Genomic DNA, 15,712 nt, shown 5'->3' with positions numbered 1-15,712 from the left:
AAATAATTTAATTTTCCAGGGAAGGTTATTAACCATTCTTTTACTATCTAGTTGTATATTTCCTAAAACTGTAATTTGAATTTCACAAGACTGACAGTTGCTGTCCTGTATATGTAGAAAATATTCACATACAGTGTGTGTTAGGGCCAGTGTCTGGATACTGATGGAAAAAGTGACAAAAATTTTGTGCCCAGAAGGGTGGACTGTGAGAATCATTAATGCTCTTCACAAAATATTTTGGCTCTTCATCTTATAGTCACATGCAGTGTTCATACATCTGTGCTCTCCTTTAGTGGGGATGTGGCCATGTGATTTTTATTTTTATTTTTATTTTTTGCGCAATGAGACACATGCAGAAGTGACATGCATCATTTCGGTGCGTGAACAGTTAAAAGCCAGTGCAGAATTTGCCTCTCTTCCCCTTCTCACTGTTTCAGTGATTCAAAAACAGTTGGCAGAATGAATCCTTGGTCAGTTTGAGATGTGATAAATCAACATGAGCAGAGCTGCCCACAGATCCATGTTGAACATGTAGTATGAATAAGAAATAAGCATCTGCTTTGCTAAGCCACTGAGATTTTTGGAGTTGTTTGTTACCACAGCATAATAGAGCTGTCCTAACTGAATTGCAATGAGTAAAGGTCTGCAAAGTTTTTCAAATTTTATTCATAGCCATTAGAAAAATATATTATTTAGCATTTGACACAAAAGAAATATGTATGAATTGTGTAAGTTACTAAGCATAAAAGTCAAGTAAATACCTATAAACATACTGTCCAACTTAAGAACTAGAACATTTCTATATTGTTAGAAACATTATGCTCCTCTTATATTCTAACATCTAGCCTCCTCCTTAGACACAACCACTGTTTTGCATTATTCGATGTTTACCATTCCTTTGATTCTTAACGAGGTATATATATATATATATATATATATATATATATATATATATATATATATACGTTGTTATGCATATAATGTTAAAAGTGAAACAGGATACAGGAGAATATATAGATGATGTCATTTTTTAAAGTACTCATTGCCTTTTTAATCTTATTCTTTTTATAAATCAATACTTACTACTACTATTATACTGTAATAGTTGACACTGAACACTTAGTATTTGCCTAATATTATTCTAACAGCTTCCTATGAGGTAGGATCTATGCTTATTTCCATTTTAGAGACTAAGCAGCTATGGCACAGAGATTAAATTCCTTATTCAAGGTCAGTTATATAGTAAATGGCAGAGCTGGAATATGGACTCTGAACATTTGGCCTTTGTATTAGATTCCTATAGTGGCTATAAAAAATTACCACAAATTTGGTGGCTTAAAACCACATAAATTTATTATCTTACAGTTCTGGAGGTCAGAAGTCCAAAATGCGTCTTATTGGACTCATTTTAAGTGTTGGAAGAGCTGAATTCTTTCTAGATATTCTCAGGGAGAAGAGAACTGACTGGGTGGTGAGTACACAATGTGATATCTAGATGATGTATTATAGAATTGTACACTGGAAACCTATGTAATTTTATTAACCATTGTCACTGCAGTAAATTTATTAAAAAAAAAAAAGAGAAACCTGATTGACCTGAATATGTCAAAGTGATAACAACTGCACAGAAGTAACACGAGGGCTGACAATTAGGTTCGCAAACTCATCCTAGCAAAAGTGCTACATTCATTGCTGAATATCACTATGGTCACTTTTGAAGTACTTCCCTTGGGAAGCTGTGCACTGATGCCAGTGCCTAGTCCACCCTTCAAAGCAATTTTGGAAATTTTTTTCTGGAATGGCCATCAGAGCTGTCGTCGTATTACCCTTGATGTTCTAAATGTCATCAAAATGTCTTCCTTTCAATAATTTCTTTATCTTCAGGTAAAGAAGTCATTGGGGGCTACATCAGGTGAGTAGGGAGGGTGTTCCAATACAGTTATTTGTTTACTGGCTAAAATCTCCCTCACAGACTGTGCCGTGTGAGCTGGTGCATTGTCATGATACAAGAGTCATGAATTATTGGTGAAAAGTTCAGATCATCTAACTTTTTCACACAGCCTTTTCAGCACTTCCAAATAGTAAACTTGGTTAACTGCCCAGTTGGTAGAAATCCACAATGAATAATCCCACTGACATCTAAAAAGATTAGCAACATTGTGGCAACAACTTCACAAACTTAATTTTTAGACCTCATAGTACATAATAAAGATAAAAATGGCACACGCAAAGAATCCATTTCCTGCCTTTCCCAGCTTTGAAAGGCCATTTGCATTCCTTGGTTTGTGGCCCCTTGCTCTATCTTCAAAGCCAGCAGCATAGCATCTCCAAATCTCTCTCTAACTCTGAGGCTTCTTCCTTATTCTTTTACTTGCAAGTAAAGATTACCTTGAGATTACCTTGGCCCATTGGATAATTCAGAACAATCTTCCCATCTCATGATTCTTAAGTTACATATACCTGTAATGTCTCTTTTGGTCTATAAGGTAATATTTTCACAGGTTCCAGACATTAGGAAGTAGATATCTTTTGGATGGTCCATTATTCTGCCTATCACAGCTCCAAAGTCTGCAGTATTAGTCACTATGCTGTACTGCCTCTCAATAGGATGATAACTTTAGAATAACTCTACTATGATATGTAATGATTAAAATCAAGAACATCAATAGCTACAATAAAAAATTACATGCTAAAACTATCTTATACGTACTATACATAGGGAGAACTCTAACCTCCTACTTTAGATCCAATCTATCAATTCTTCCAGATGTTTTATAATAGAGTGTTAGACCTAGGCAGGGGTAAAGTCCTGTATCTGACACTTACTAGTTGTTGAACTAGTTGAAGAACATGAGGCTTGGTTAAGTAGCTTTCTCAATACAGCATAGTTAGTAAATAAGCAGTGGACTATTTCCACTGTGGTATGCTGTATGTCATCACAAACAGGTTTCACTGAAAACGTAGACTGGGAATTACGTGTTGTGAGTTTGAGCAGGAATACATCATAGTGGGTTTGAGTATTTGGGGAAGTCTTTATTCAATTGTGGGGAATTAATTGTGCCCAGAAGAATAACAAGATATATGGTTCAGGGATTTATGTAAATCCAAATGCTAACTTTACTGATATTCACTGATGCCTTACTGTAGGCTGGGGGGATTGTGCTAGATATTTTCACAGGCTTATTAAGATAAACAACAAAAAACCTTGATGAGACAACTAAAGACCCCAGGCAATATATATATATAAAACATGTTTCTTTTTTAATGCTTAAGATGACTATCACAGATAGAGAGAAGACAAGCTCAGGATCTCAGGACACAAGGAACAACACGGTGTGAAATCCCCCAAATTGGAGCTGAAGAAGCTAGCAACCCAGAAATGCAATGAGCATAGAGGGACAAAAAGAAAAAGAAAAAAAAAAAAACTAAATAAAAGCTTGCTCCAGGAAAATGGCAGCCTAGCATATAAGTATATAAACTTTTTAGACAATAATCACTCTGCTCCAACCAACCGCAGATATAACTGCCCATATCTGAGAAGGCAAAGTGGGAAGCCTAGACTTCCACCTCTGTGAGGCTACAATGAGATATGTTAATACCCCTACTGAGGAATTGGCAGAGAAGCTTGAATAGGGACTTGACACTTTCATCCCCACCAGGTATAAACAGGGCACTCCTGGTGGTGTCAGCGGGAACCACATTGTGAGTCTGGACTTCCACCCACAAACGTCAGTAATGAGGCAACTCCCCTCTCGTCCTCTAGAATGGTGTTAGAGGATCAGAGGAGGCCTACTGGAGAGTCACAACTTTTGCCACTACCAGTGGTATCCACGCATACCACCCTCTCCTCCTGCCATGGGGTCAGTGGAGACCATGAGGGGAGCAATAAAGGGACATTCCAGCCATTCTCAGCCAGGGAGACATGAGCAGAGTTCTAGTGGGGAGCTAGAACCCCCACTCCAACTGAGAATTAATGAGAAGCCCCACTCTTGGGTATCCATGGATATCACAAGTTACATACTACATAATTTTAAATATATACCATTCTTGAAATGAACATTATAGAAATGGAAAGAGATTAGTGTTACCAAGAGTTAAGGAGGGAAGGCATGAGAGTATAAAAGGGTAACAAGAGGGATTCTTGTGGTAATGGGAGTATTCTGTATCTTGATTGTACCAATGTCAGCATTCCATTTAATATTATATTATAGTTTTCCAACATGGACTGTTGGGGGAAACTGTTTAAAGAGTGTACCATATCTCTCTATATTATTTCTTAACAACTGTGTGTGATTCTGTAATTATCTAAAAACATTTTTTTGACTTAAAAAAGACTCTGATGAGCCATAACTGTTATGCTTTGAAAGCCATGGTATTGAGATGACATTCAGTATCCTGATTAGGAGACAATGGCACAGGTTTGGTCTTAAGGGGAGTAGACTCAGGCACTCCAAATTTTAAGAACATACATAAGTGAATATTGCTCTGTGGTCTGTCTCATGTCAACCAAAATCAAAGAATTAATTTGAAATCCAAGGCATTAGTTTAGTATATGAAATACAACTGCCGCCAAAGCCTAGAATATTCAAGATCACTGATCAACGCTATCATTCCTTAAGAAAATATTTACATAGAAAGCGAAATTAAAAATTATGTGTAGTAAACATGTAGTCAGGGCGTGTTAAAATAATTGTCAAGTAACTTTGGTTCTGGTAGCTTGAGGTCCATAAAACATTGGGGATGTCCTCTTCAGGGCTGTTGTGAAAACTATTCATAAATTCCTCATTTCTTTCTTTTCTCACTTTCAAATGCCACAGTCTATCGTCATATTAACACCAATGTACCCTTCTTGCCTTAATGTCATGCTTTCTGAGGATTACTACACAGGAAGGTGAGAGATTGGAATTAAGCTTCGTTGAGCATAAAGAGAACCAGGCTCTAGGATGAATCAAGTCATTTTACCCACACAAAAACCATCCACTGATAGAGTGTCACTTTTACATGTGAGTAGGTGCGAGATTTAATGTGTTCCTTGCAATCTATTATTTATAATTTGGGTCTGGTTTTTGCTATTATTAGATTCTCAGAGGATAAACTCAAACAATATAATTTAGGAAACTGAAATTGAAATAGGTTACACTTAATTGTTTACATTTAAATTCTAGTAAGTGATAGAACCAGAGTCAGATTTTCTATCACTAAGTCTATAACTCTTCTGTAATGATTTGTGAAATTTGAGTAAGCAGCTATAATATAACAGTAGAACATTTTCCCTTTTGTTTCCAGCATTTTTGAAATGTAGTTAGAAACAAAATGGACTCTCCTTCTGACACATTAATGTTGACCACTCTCTTCATTTCCTCTACAAATATTCTTTTTTTTTTTTTTTTCTGTGTCCAGGATGTTCTGGAAAATATGGGGTTGTGGCAGCTACTTACTTTTTTTTGGAGAAAATGTAAAGTGAAAAAGAATTTGTATAATGTGCTTTTTGTCCCAGCCTAAGACAAATAAGGGAAGAGTCATCCCACGATCCTGTCAAGAAATTTTCTCTTTGGTAGATTATTTATTTTCTGTAACATATTCAGACTGAGAGAGCCTGGCACTCTACAGGTGGCCTATAAAAAATAAAGAATTAGGACAACCGTTCTGTTCAACTGAGACCTTCACTGCTATGCCCATGGGAATTTCCTAATTGATACATGTTCATATTATTCTGGAATTGAGAAAGAGAAAATACCAGATATTTTGAAATAATGAGAAACTTTCTCAGCTTTAATACAGTAACCAGAACCTGTGCCACTGCCTAGAGTATTGTAATTCCCTCATGAGCAGAATTTGGACCAAATAATGATCTGATGCTTGGAGCAACATAAATACAATTTCTTGGACTTCTGTTTTCAGCAAATGAAAATGCAGGGGGAAAGGAAGAAGAAGAAGAGGAAAACACATTTAGCAGTTATCAGCTTTTAAAATAATTATGTTTAACCTCATTCCTTAGTAAAATAGTGAAGTTGTTAACATTTCTAAAACTCTTAAATCCAACTAACACTCCTATGCAACTCCAATTGACCAATAGATGCCTTTTTTGGTCCCATTTTTAAAAATAAATTTTGTATTCAGAGGCTCAGGAACTATCCTTTTATGTTACCCAGTTAAGGTCAATGCCACTTCAGAAGTATTGTATATAAACTGGGGCTTGTGAAAGCTTTAAGGACTTACATAAGCACTCTGTAATACAGTACATTTGAGTTTTATTAGTTTGGACGGAAACTCAGTTTTGCACAGTGAGGGTTGAGCTCGTCTGCTTAGGGGGTAGAGCAATGACAAGCGTTCAGAAGTAGACTCTGTACTTATGACTGACATTTGTTAAAGCTGTGAAGATGGAATATAAACTTTTAAACTCCTTTCATATGGAAATGCCTTGTGTTTTCCTTCCTTGTATTTGCTGCTTTAGAGAGATAAAAACCAAATGTGTTACCCAAGTTTGATATTTTTTTTAAGATAAGCCATCTATATGTAATGTTGAAGAAAAAAGCATCAGTTTTCTATTTGCTGATTATTTGGGTGCTGTGTTTAATGGGCCCCTGAAGTTTACTTTGAAAGAAAAAGGAGCATTGTATTTGGGAATTGGTGGAGAAGAGAGGGAATGAAAGGAGAAAGAAAGGCAGGGACCTAGAAGGGTAGAGAACCAAGTCAGTGGGGTTACCAGATGGGGCCCAGAAGGAAGGGTGCTGGTTTGAGTCCAATAGGGAGGAGTCCATTTTTTCTGTAAGAAAGAGGTAAGTAGACCTTTTGAAGGGGCATGTGAGGGGCACCGTCTGAATGTCCAGGAATCTTATAAGAGAGAGGGCTCTGCCAGTTGGTTGCCAGCTTTTACACAAAAGAGAACTTTCCGTGTTCAGTACATAAGGTCTTCACCAGTGGGTACTCTTCTCAATGCAAGTGAAAAGTTTGCTCCGAGTGAAACAGCACCTTATCTGATATCCACTCTAAAATAAGGGTGCTTAGATGAGTCACATAGCTCTTCCAGGACTCTGTCTGAACAGTTTGTGTTACCTGTGAGGATACCTCTTAATCCCCAGGAGGAAAGCTCTTTAGGCACCAGGTGGAGGGTGGTATATCAAGCTAGTCACCTATCATTCATTTAACAAATATTTGGGGGAGACTTTCCATGTGCCAGATTCTCTGATATATTCTGGGAATAAAAAGTTAAGTGAAACAGTGTTCTAATTTTAAGCTTTATTTATCAGGGAGGACTGATTTTAGCTCATATGTTTATTGCCAACATAAAAATTGGGACAAAGGGCTACTGAACTTCTCCTGGTGCACAGCAGAGAGAGGGATGTATTCTGCCTACAAAGAGGCAAAGCAGACCTAACAGATTACAACACATTTGAGCTGGGTCTGGAAGGATAAAATAGTGCATTAAGCAGAAAGAGGACAAAAGCAATTCGACAGAGTGGAAAGTATTTTCAAGTCTTAGTGGCATGAACATGCTTAGAAAATTTGAAATAATCTGGCTGGACACAGGGTATGGGAGAAGAGAGCAGAAGATAAGGGTGGAAAACTCAGTAGACCTTAGACTAAGAAAAGTCTCTGTATGGTGTTTATTCCATGGGCAAGAAGGAGCTATCAATCATTTTAGGAGGAAAAATGTCCTGACAAGGGTTGTTTCTTCATAGCATGAGCCTGGTGTCAGCGTGGTGTAAGATTTTGTGGATGGATTACACTCCAAAGGCATGTCAGTGTGCCATGCAAATGGAGAGAAAGAGCTAACGGGCATGTGGAAAATGAATGGAGAGTAAAAGGAAAAGGACATGTAAGTGTGTAGATGGAAAATAAAAATAAGCCAAAGTATAGAGAAATACAAGGAGCAAGGAGTTTCATGTGACCTAGGTGAAAAAATGTAAGTAGGTGAGGTGATAGATAAATGTGATACATAAATGAGGCCACTGGGTTTGAAGATTAGAGAAGAATTGACTTTTTTCGTGGGTCCAATTCCAATTGAATATTCAGGTCAAATATGTCTGGTGTCTTTCCAACCCCACTTTTCACCACCCTTGTTTACTCACATTTTGCCTCAAAAAGCTGATGTGTATATGCCATCAATATGCTCTCTTGCTTTCTGACTTCTATTGGTTTTGTCCAGTGGGGAACACCAACAAGATATTGAAAGGAGGCTTTTTGTTTCCTTGCTTCCCTGCTTTAAGGTCACTTTGGGCTAACCAAGTCCTGAAATCACCACCCTTCTTAAGGTGGCCTCTCTACATGACTCTCCTGGGTCCCATTAACTGTCCCCTCCATCGGGCCTAGTAGTGACTTCCCTTACCGCCTATAATACTAACCTCAGGTTTCGCACCATATCTTGGACATATTCCCTTTGTAAATAATATTTTCTTAAATAATTCTAACTTGTGAATGTATCTGTTTCTTTTTCGCAATCAGTCAGATAAAACAGAAAAGAGATTTTAGGAGTCAATGGGACATATAGAGTGAAGACAGCAAATATAGGCTACTGATTCAGCATATTCAGCTCTAAAAGAAAACTAAAGAAAAGGTTATAAGTTGAATAGAGACCAAAATGGGAAAACAATATTTAGGATGGAGAGACATGATGATTTTTAAATATTGAGACAAGGACACTTCCTCTCCTTTAAGTAAGTTAATTACAATAAAAGAAGTTAGTGGGATTACATCAAACTAAAAAGCTTATATACAGCAAAAGAAACAATCAACAAAGTAAAAAGACAACCTACGAAGTGGAAAAACATATTTGAAAATCATATATCTGATAAGGAGTTAATATCCAAAATATATAAAGAACACATACAACTCAATAGCCAAAAACAAATAATCCAATTAAAAAATGGTCAGAGGACCTGAATAGACATTTACCCATAGAAGATATACAAAAGAACAACAGGTACATAAAAAGATATTCAGTATCACTGGTCATTAGGGAACTGCAAGTCAAACTCACAATGAGATATCATCTCATACTTATGAGAATGGTCATCATCAAAAAGACAAGAGATAACAAATGCTGGAGAAGATGTGGAGAAAAGAGAACCCTTGTACATTGTTGGTTGGATTGTAAACTGGGAAAGCCACTATGGAAAACACTACAGGGGAATCCCCAAAAATTAAAAATAAAACTACCATTTGATCCAGTGATTCTACTTCTGGGTATATGTGCAAAGGAAACAAAAACACTAACTTGAAAAGAGATCTACGCCCCGACGTTCATAGCAGCATTATACACAATAGCCAAGGCATGGAAACAACATAAGTGTTCATTAACTGATTAATGGATAAAGAAGAGATACATACATGATGGAATATTATATTAGTTATTATTTGTTATGTTATTTTATATATTATTCAGCCATATAAAACAAGGAAATCCTACCATTTGTGACAACATGGATAGAACTTGAGGGCATTATGCTAAGTGAAATAAGTCAGAAAGAAAAAGAGAAATACTGTTATGATTTCACTTATATGTGGAATCAAAAAAAAAAAGAAAAGAAAAAAAACGAGCATCTGTGCAGTGGGTCTTTCACAAACCCCACATTTTTTAACCTCTAATTTTTTAACCTCTAGTTTTTTAACCTCTAATTTTAACCTCCTTTAATTGCCACATAAGGGAGATAAAAAATAGGGGAGTTGAAACTCTTGTTTTGAACTCAGAACTCAGAGAATAATTCTAGCACTGTTAGCTCTAATTGGTAGCTAAATGTTAAAAGGCGCTGTGAAATCATGAAATGGCAGCAAAGAAAGCTGTCATGTAATTGACCCAAGCAGAAACAGGAGTGGAGTTATTCCTAGCCAGTAGATGAGACACACAAGAGAAAGGAACAAGAGAAGGAAGGATCAGTGGTCAAAACAGGGGATAATAACTACATCTATAGCTTGACTACTGCAGAATTTTGGCATCACTATACGATACTACCGTTACGGTGGGCTGCTTTAGGGGACAATGCATTGTATTTTGTTTTCTCCAAATTTAGCCTTCTGAATGAAGTACTGGCCTTCTTCACAGAATTTATTCTATTAGGAAGGAAGCAATCAAGGCTTTATAACACACTGTTTCAAGGCACTTAGAATGCTTTTTCACCTCATAAATAGTGCAAGCAGTAAGTGCTATGAGTTCACACATGGGGAGAGACATCGCTGAATAAATAGACATTTATAAATAACTTATCTACATATGTGCAAATCCACTGGACAATCCATTGAGTCTGAAAAGGTGGCAATGTCTTAATTTTGGATAGAAAATTCATTAACATCTTATGATCTCTCTTGGTTGGAAGGCTCCCACAGCTTGTTATATAGACTCTGAAAACTGCCAACAACTTTTTTTATTTTAAAACCACCCGACCCTATCAATTACCCAAAAGTGCTAGATGCTGAGCACAATATGAGGTAAAATACAGTCAGCCTTGAAAGTTCATGGTGTTTTTCTATTGCTGATATTTCTAAAATGTTTCAAATAACTGTAATACACAGAGAAATAACCACAGGCTTGAGCTGGGAAGATGTTAAAGAACAATTGCAAAATAAATGTCTTTTCCAAATTTAAGTGAATTTACCTCCAATCCCCCTCAAATGAAAAGAAAGCAGAAAGCATACCAGAACATTGAAGAATTAGAACATACTACTTTATAATACTACACTTCAATTTTGGATGATACTTCTGATGCCTAGATATTTATTGGAAAAGTTAGGAGAAAATCTGGAATAGGAAGACAGGCATACTAAATGTAAGTGAATGGTGTGAATTCCTCCACAGGTTTGAGTGTGCTAATATCAGCACACTCACACCTCTGAGTTTTTCAAATAGACTTCTCAGTCTCTCGTCTGTTGAATATCAAGAATTTCAGTGTCTCCCTCTTTTTCTATTTAATTATCCCAGAATCCTAGGAAGTTTTTCAGTCTAAAAGAGTTTCAGCACTCTCAGGTTGTCAGTTGCCTGCTGCTGTAGTGTGTCACAACTGATGACTGTTGATTTAGTCTGATGGGTCACTTCAGTGTTTCTGCTACTTCAGATCTCTGTGCGGGCCGCAGTAGTTTTTAAAGGAGAAGGATCCTCCCATCTCTCAGTGCAAGGGTCATATTTTCTTGGGTTCCCAGGATCACAGCTCTTAATAATTACCTTTATAAGTTCATATACCCAGTCCCAGTCTCAGAGTATTGGATCAGGACTCGTGTGTGTGTCTGCTTCCTTTCTCACCTGGAAAAATCATCTGCTTTTCCTTCTAGGACGACCTCTTCCAGGGGGATAGTACATTTTCTTGAAATTCTCATCAATCAAAAGGTTGTGTTAAAGTCCTCTCTACAAACAATTGTAGGATTTACTCAAATACAACCTACCAGTTAAGGGTGGCACCTCTCAAAAATTCCTAGCAATATTATAGTTTAGACTATAATATGAAAAAATATGGTATTTTTCTAACATGTGAAGAGAGAAAATAGCATAACAAAACCTAAAACAAACCAAAAGTTTATTCTTTAGCATTCTCTGGCAGATATCGAATTATGTAACATTTTGTCATTCCTACAATTGTATTAACTGCTTTAAAATCACCTTATTTAAAAGTGTCCACTGTATAGAGAACAAAATCTAAAATCAGAGAAGTGAGTACTTATTCAAGATGACACATCTGCTAATATGAACGAGCCAGGATTTCAATTTAGATACCTGAGCCCATAGCTATACTCCTTCCATCCTGTAGCTGAATGTGCCCTCCAGGTTACTGTGGGGCATCAAAGAAGTCTACCACACAGTCCTTAAAGAGTTTGCATTGTAGAAGAGAGGCAAGGAAACTGCCAGACTTACACATATAAAAGTGGTGGAAACTAACAAAAGATAGCGTATCGTACAGAAAAAAACAATAATTTAACTATATGTCTAAGGTTTTGGGAGGATTACCTAATGGAGTTCAGTTCAACTCAGTAATATTTATTACTATTCCATCGCTGTGATTGACTGACAGATTACTACCTGTAACGCACTTTACCTAGGTCATGCAGATGAATTTACCCAATGCCAACTCTTACTCCTATTGAGTGTACCTTCCTACCCTTTAGAGGCTAGAAAGCTATCATTTTTCAGCATGGATTCTGTGCGTGACCGAAATTCTACAAGCAAATGTACCATATAAGTCTTGGAAAGAGGAAGTGGACAATGTGAAGGGACAGCCACAAGCATGGAGACTGACTATTCTGAGGCAATTAGGTAGCATGGGTGTCATCCTAGAACAGAAGTGACTAGACTTTTGTTAAGAGTACCATGGTGTTAAAAGCCTTTTTTTTCCCCCTGCCTCTGTCACTTGGCATCTGGACTACTAGAAATTCTGTACTATCATGTATAATAACCTACTTTCTGCCTAATGGAGCTGGAGCTGCTGAGATTATGGCAGTTGCTGCTGAGAACCTTGAAAGGTACAATCGTTGATGTCAGAAAGGTTTCAGACAAAAGACATTAGGGAAATGGGAGTTAGGATTGTTTATCTGACTTTGTTGAGTGGAAAATTGGGGTGGTCTAGTTGGCGGTAGGGAATGGAACACTGGTAATCTGTAACACTTAACGATGAAAGATATGTTAAATTACAGACTTTTGTCCCTGGGGAAGATATATGTGTTAAAGCCAAAGGCCATGCATAATAGGCCATGTGAAAAGGAGTAACATATATAATTAATAACAGTGGGTGGGCTGCCGCTTCCATCTGAACTGGAAAGCATAAAGCAAGAAGATGATTGAGGCATGATTTCATCATGATGAAAACTGTATCTGAAAATCATGGTGAGACTTAAGGTAACCATAGTTGCAAAACATGGCTGTTTATCCTATTCTTGCCTATTCTGAAGCCTTAGAAAGAAAGACAGGCTGGGTATCTAAACAAGTAGAGACAGCAAATAATATCACATGTAAATTACCTTAATCTTCTTAGCCTTTCATGAAGCAAAATCCTGGTGGAAGTCCTGGCCAAAGAACCAAGAATTTTTTCTGAATACCCTCAAAAGAATCTTATATTTTGGTATAGGTACTGGATATATGCAATTAAAAGTCAAATCCAGAGACTGGTGGTTGATGAAACGACACAGAGTTCAGAGACTTTCCAGTTCTTGAGTAAAAATATAAAGGTATTGACGGGGAAAAAGTTAACCCTTAAAAAAAAAGAAAAAGAAAAAAAGCTTTATATATAGATGATGAAATCTAATATGTTGGCGTTAGCCAAAGGTGGACTGTTTTAGTTTTATAGTCCTACTCAGGGGAGATACCCCAGGACAACAGTAGAGATAGTAATTCTCCTATTGGGAAATATGTAAGTGTTAAATATGATTACTGACCTTTCTTTGAGAGAAGAGGCTATAACAGTACAGTTGTTGTGTGGATATGTATCACTTTAAGGGTAGGGTAGACAATAGTTTGCAGGCATGGTCAGAGACTTGGAATTAAAATATTGAGGGATTACTGACACGTAGGTTTTGTTAAGACATTTGTGGATATAATTCTTAAAGTTTTGCAAATGTATGGATGCTTGTGCCTTAAGTGCTACTTATGATTATAATGACGCTCAGTCATGTGAGCAAGATAATTGTCTCTGTTGGTATGATTCAGACTCTATTCTCTGCCATTGCACATTTATTCAGTGGACTCATGAATAAAGGTGGCTATGGTGACAGTGAGGAAAGTTAAGTATAGCCTCAAAAACATGAATTTCTCACTAGGCTGATTAAGTAACTGCCACTTACTGAGTACTCCATCTGCCAGCAGCAAAAATTAATGTTACATCGCAATTGAGTTTCATATCCCAAGGCACTAACTGGCAACTCAAGGCAGGTCAATTACATGGGACCTCTTTTTTCATGGAAGAGAAAGTGATTTATTTTCACTAGAAGAGATATTAAATTTTTCACTATGCAAGAATATGAATTTGCCTTTTTCTGCATGCTTTATGGATTGGCTCTGCCTGTGAATTCAACAAGTGCCCTATTCATTGTCACGGAATTCCCCAGAACCTTGTTTCTAACCAACAAACCATTTTATAACCAGGATTGCTGGGAATGTTAAGATCTGCTCTTACTGGGATCTGGAGAAGACGAAACTGGAGATCTATGAGTCCAAAAGAATTGGGAGAGATAGTGTGGTGTGGTGCAAAAACCTTGAGTCTCAGATCCAAAGAAAGTGAGTTTGTGTCTGATTTCTGCAATTTTTTTTTTTAATTAAGGCTTATTGGAGTGACGATTGTTAGCAAAGTTACATAGATTTTAGGTGTACAATTCTGTAATACATCATCTATATATCACATTGTGTGTTCACCACCCAGAGTCAGTTCTCCTTCCATCACCATATATTGGATCCCCTTTACTCTCATTTGCCACCCACAGCCCCCTTTATCCTCTGGTAACCACTGAACTATTGTCTGTGTCTATGAGTTTCTGTTTCTTCTTTGGTTTGTCTTGTTCTTTTGTTGTTTTCAGTTTTATATCCCACATATCAGTGAAATCACATGGTTCTCTACTTTTTCTATCTGACTTATTTTGCTCAGCATAATAATCTCGAGATCCATCTACAACTTTTAGTCTTTGGCCCCTGGCAAATTACATAACTCTGTGGAATTGAGTTTACCACTCTGTAAAATATGTAAATAATAATTAACCCATGGGATAGTTGTAAGGGTTAAACAAATTACAAATGTAATAGGTTTAGCGCATGTAGACAATTTTTAATAATTTAAAACAGAAAGTTATAAGAATTCACCTTCTCAACACTCTAGAAACAGCAGAGGTAATTTTTTTCTATATGGGTCTCATTATTGTTTTTACTTTCAGTGACTATTAATCAAGCACTTAATATGATAGAGGCATTGTGATTTTATCCAGAAACACAAAGATAAACATTCTCTGCCTATTTGATTCCATATATATTTATTTTTTTCTATCCCCCTTCTTTTCTTTTATATAATGTGTATTTGGAGGACTGAAATATTTCACCACCTTATGAATACAGATGAAGTTATACCATTTAAATTTCATTGCCTTTTTGCCCAACTGCATATTACAAGACTTCAGTGCTCCTTCATGTGTTCAACGCTTCAAACTCAAAAAGCCTGGACACTTCAAATGCTTTTCCTCTTTGTAAGGAAAAAAAAGTGTCTATTTTTGTAACTTTGAGAGTAAAAATTTAATTTATTTTTTTCTCTTGCCTTCTTTTGTGTCCTCTTTGCCGAGATATTTAGTTGGAAAACTCAAGCAAAATAAATAGGGAATGGCAAAAGAGAAGGAAAAACTGGGGAGAAAACATACACTAGAATGTATGTACATTAAATCTCTATTTGGCCACACGATATGTAGATAGAGAGATGTCAAAACATGACATAAATAGAAGAAACATATATTCATATGCAGGACGTAAGTATAGCAATGAGGTATCTAGAAATAGATTTCTCAAGAGGACTAAATTTAAATGTTTTAGTAGTTTTTATGGATAAAGAAAGCAAGTCACTTTGAAATATGTCTTTTTGTTTTGTTTTGAAATAGCTACCAGAATAACAGTATAGTCATTCAAGTATAGGACAAATACTTTATTCATTGTTCATAGTGAAGACTCTACATAGTGGATTAATCCCAAGTATAAATCCTTCAATTGGAATGTTAACTTTTTATAAAGAACAGTGATGAAAGCTAAACTTCTGGGGCAGCCTGG

This window comes from Rhinolophus ferrumequinum, chromosome 13 (genome assembly GCF_004115265.2).
Source record: "Rhinolophus ferrumequinum isolate MPI-CBG mRhiFer1 chromosome 13, mRhiFer1_v1.p, whole genome shotgun sequence".
Taxonomy (NCBI): domain Eukaryota; kingdom Metazoa; phylum Chordata; class Mammalia; order Chiroptera; family Rhinolophidae; genus Rhinolophus; species Rhinolophus ferrumequinum.
Note: the sequence above shows the minus strand (reverse complement) of the source record.